This window comes from Diorhabda carinulata, chromosome X (assembly GCF_026250575.1).
Source record: "Diorhabda carinulata isolate Delta chromosome X, icDioCari1.1, whole genome shotgun sequence".
NCBI classification, from domain to species: domain Eukaryota; kingdom Metazoa; phylum Arthropoda; class Insecta; order Coleoptera; family Chrysomelidae; genus Diorhabda; species Diorhabda carinulata.
Window position 1 is genome coordinate 63,236,858 of NC_079472.1, and position 4,910 is coordinate 63,241,767.

Consider the following 4,910-nt stretch of genomic DNA (forward strand, 5'->3'; position numbering starts at 1 on the left):
CAGACAGACAATCCAAATTCAACTTGCTTGCGAGCTCTCAGAAGATGATCCAGACAGACAATCCAAATTCAACTTCCTTACGAGCTCTCATGAGATGATCCAGACAGACAATCCAAATTCAACTTGCTTATGAGCTCTCAGAAGACGATCCAAACAGACAATGAAAATTCAACTTGCTTACGATCTCTCATGAGATAATCCAAACAGACAATCCAAATTCAACTTGCTTGCGAGCTCTCAGAAGATGATCCAGACAGACAATCCAAATTCAACTTGCTTGCGAGCTCTCAGAAGATGATCCAGACAGACAATCCAAATTCAACTTCCTTACGAGCTCTCATGAGATGATCCAGACAGACAATCCAAATTCAACTTGCTTGCGAGCTCTCAGAAGATGATCCAGACAGACAATCCAAATTCAACTTCCTTACGAGCTCTCATGAGACGATCCAAACAGACAATGAAAATTCAACTTGCTTACGATCTCTCATGAGATAATCCAAACAGACAATCCAAATTCAACTTGCTTGCGAGCTCTCAGAAGATGATCCAGACAGACAATCCAAATTCAACTTCCTTACGAGCTCTCATGAGATGATCCAGACAGACAATCCAAATTCAACTTGCTTACGAGCTCTCAGAAGACGATCCAAACAGACGTTTCAAATTTTTGAAAGTCCTCATGAAGCATTGTAATGAAAATCCAAACTTAATAGTTTAGTATTTTTAGACGAGGAAACGTTTTTTGCCGCTACTGAGCTCCCCACTGGATTCAAAACACCCTCCCAAAAAGATTCTTTACCGTGGATGCCCGCCTGATTTTAATCTATTCTAATTAAAACTTTTCTAGATTTATAAAACCATAGGTACATATGTATGTAACTATAAACAGATACATTTGATGTCTGATTGACATTAACTTTTAGCAAAAAAGTTGTGCATACACCATGACACGAGATATTTTAAATGATTAAAACAAAGTAAAATGATGCTGGCGTTATATTATAATCCCACATAGTTTTTAAGCGAACTCACTCACCAATAAGAACAGGGGCGCTTTCTAATGGCGCTGTAGGCGTGGCGAGCCCCGCCTTCATCAGTAGGATTCCGCCAGGATAATGAAGGACTTTTAGGGTTAATGTAATATACGATGTAAGCTTAGTCGAATCAGAAGTTTGGAAGGGAGAGGCTACTGCTTATTGATTATTTGCTTTACAGAGAAACAAGAAGTAAAAATTGTATACGTATACAATTTTTTTATGTACAGGGTGTGATTCGTTAATAAGTATGAAAAATGAGTCTAAAATATGGAGATGTAAATCGAAAACTTTTAATAAAATTTCAATCAAATTGGACACAGTAATTACTTCAAAAAAAATTTTGATAGACTCGAACAAAAATTTTTGAATGGGATGAAACAATCAGAAAAACTTTGTTTTTAAGGAAACTATGTTGGAAAATGTTTTTATATCCATATAAAACGTATTTTATCCATTCTTACTTTAATGGTAAAAAAATACGGTTAAACAAACAAATTATAAAACTTTCTACATTTATTGCTTTTAAAAACAATTCTGCAAATTACATTTTAAAAAAGGCTTTTGAAAGATATCTGGCTCGTCTCTATTTTAATTTAAATGTTATTTTTAGCTATCAACAATCCTTGTTAAAAAGAAATATTGATTTTAAATTATTCGCATTCGCCATTCGCCAACAAAAAAAATTCAACTTGGGGAAACTTTGTCTAAATGAAATATGCAGATTTGAAGACGAGCTCCCCAATTCTTGAGGTTGTAAGCTTATTCTAGACACCCTTATAACACTGAAAGATGCATTTCAATCCGAGGCGAGACCATGTGTGGTCTCGAAAGAACGACTAGTTTCTGAGAAAAACCAGAAAAAATCGGTAGAATCACTGTCAACCGGTCATAGCACCATTATGAAACTCTGAGAGCCAATCAAAAACAGGAAGCGTGTCATTGGTTAGGATAGGTGAGGTTAGGTGAGATTAGATTAGGTTAAATTATGTCAGGCTAGATTGGATTACGTTAGGTTAGGTTAGATTAGGTTAGGTTAGGAAGCAGCAACTGTCCGGACGACCCGGAACATGCCATATACGAGAGTATGAGATGGGAAGAAGAGAGGAGGGAAGTAGGATTGATTACTGTAGAAAATACAATAGGAAAAATGATGGAAAGTAGTGGAGCTCGGGATAACTATATAGTAAAGGTAATGATGAGGAAAGAAGGCACAAAACGCGAAAAGGAGACGGAATACGTACGTAGTAAGGTGAGAGGAAACTAGGGGAGAGCTCACCACAATCCAACTCCTTCCTGCGTATAGATGAGGGTGGTTTGATGAGGTTAGAGTCATCACACGAACTCACGGCATCGCACAGTCCGTCGTGAGGTAGAACCATATTTACAAAACCTCTTCTTAAACGGGAACTCGTGAGATTATTTCACTCACGAGTTTAGAAAACTTGACTTGACGTTACCAAAGTCCGATGTTCTTTGAAAAGCCGATCGGGATGAGCCCTTTGATATCGTTAGACAGGTTGTGGGGTTTGTCCAGGTGGTCTAACGTGGTCTGCAGTTTCGTCCTACGGATCATCCGTGATGCTCAAAGTGTGAAGGTGATGTCTTAGATGGCAACCCATCTAACGGGCATTCGCTTGTCTCATGCCAAGCGTCTCCATCCATCTTTGAAACTTTATATTAAATTCGCGAAAAGTATTGGGCATTATCAGCTCGTAGTTTATCCAGAAAGACGGTTCATCAATGCGTAAAGTGTTTTAGAACAAAACCGAAAACCATTCCATCCCACCACTGGGAAAAAAGTTAGGTTGGGTTAGGTTAGATTAAGTTGGGATAGGTTAGGTTAGGTAAATGCCCTTATTTTAAACTTGTATATCAACTTTGCGTTCGGATTCCTTTTATATTTTTTAGAGTCCTTCGAGTAAGAATACACAAAGTTCATTAAACCCAAAGAATGTTTATGTAAAATGATTTGATAATTTTTTATTAAATATGGAAGATATGGGGATTTTGTGAGTGGAATATTTTGGGTAATTCCGGGGGAGATGACCTTAGTAACTTTCAGACTCTAATGGGAAGGAATGTAATTAAATAAAACATTGAGTTTATTTAAAAAAAATTGAATTTTATTTATAACTTTCATCAAAAATCAACTTACTAATTAAGCACCCTGTAACATTGGACCAGATAAGATCGATCTTAAATTATAATCTCATTCAATAGTTGGACATTTCAACCACATTTTTCAATTATGCAGAAGCAACAATAAAGTATGTCACTTATAAAAAATATCGCTGACATTATCAAAATTTAAACACTAGGTCGTCGCTGATTCGACACTTATTTTACATACGTTATCGTCTAAAATTAAGTAATTACTTTTCGTCAATGTTCTATATTCCGATCAATTTTATTGCAAGGTCATCAACAATTAACAATTGGTACTACAGGGTGTTATTTACAGTCACATTTTTAACATCCTCAATAACATTTAATGAAAAATTACTTAAGACATATATTTTAAAATAATTTTGTAAATCGTCTTCTTCTTCATACGATAGGATTAGATCCGAAGCTTTCTTCAAGTGTTCATTACGTAATAAAAACCAACTTCGATGGCATCTTAGGTGTTTTCAATAAACAGTTCTTTAGAGTGCATTCCACTAAGCACTCACGACAATCACGACAACGATCTTTTCTGTTCCGCTTAATCCAGAGCGTAATAATTAATCTTAAGCCCAATTGGAATAGCTTGCGAGGCGTTTTGAGTGTTGAGATAGACAACAAAGTGCAAAACAGAAATAATGAAGCAAAAGAGGTTATGTTAAAATTGGTTGTTCACTGAATATTTTAGTGATTAAATTATTTACATTAACGTTCCGTCAGGCGGATTTAATCAATGCGATGAGACTACTAAGTTTCTATGTTTCACAACAGAGAGCAGAGTCTCCAGCTATCTTTCAACTGATTTCTTATAGTTACAGACGTTACTTTACCCGGCTAAGATACTAAGGAGTGATCGGCAATCTTTGAAAGAGTTGAGAGGTTAGGAGGAAACGTTATCAATTATTAGAGAATCAAATTTCTTGTGATATGTACTCGATTTGATAATAATAACACCAAAAAAGATTTAAAAAAAAATTGGTTCTGTGCGATAGTAAAATATTTGGTGGTGCGCCACAAGAATACTTCAAAAGTACTTATAATATCCCACATCGCACCAATTGATGAGATAGATTCTCATGGTTGCGATTAGTGTTGCTGCGGTTTTGAAAAGTTTTTCAGCGCTCACCCACCTATTGACAAGGGTCGTCGTAAACGTTAGTCATGACGTCATAAGTGATGTTGTTGCCTTGACTACAACGATCGTAGACGCTATGAGTATTTCAGCCTTCGTGAATGCTTAGTAGTCTGCACTATTAGTACTGTCTTCTATTTTTCGTCGCCCATCTCACTACATCCTTCACATCATCTGATCAAGCAAGGTTTAACCTGTACTTGATCTGATTACTCTAGTAGTTCTTGTGCTCTCTATTCTTCTTTCTTCGAATTTGTATAAGAAATAAGTTCAACTATTTATAAACTTCAATATCAATACATAACACAACTATTATATTAGTGGAGATAACAACTAAGCCCGTCATCAATCTAGAATATTTTGAATATTAAATTTTGAGTTTCAATGAAAGTTGCCTGAAATTTTCTTATTTTAAATAGAATACCCTAAATAATACTATTATGTACTTCGATAGACATTTCTATTAATATATTACTTTACAATCTCATATCAATATTATTCGAATAAAATCTTTAGTATTCTCTATTTTTGGCGTTACAAAAATCACTCACGAAAAATTCACTTTTTGGTAGTTC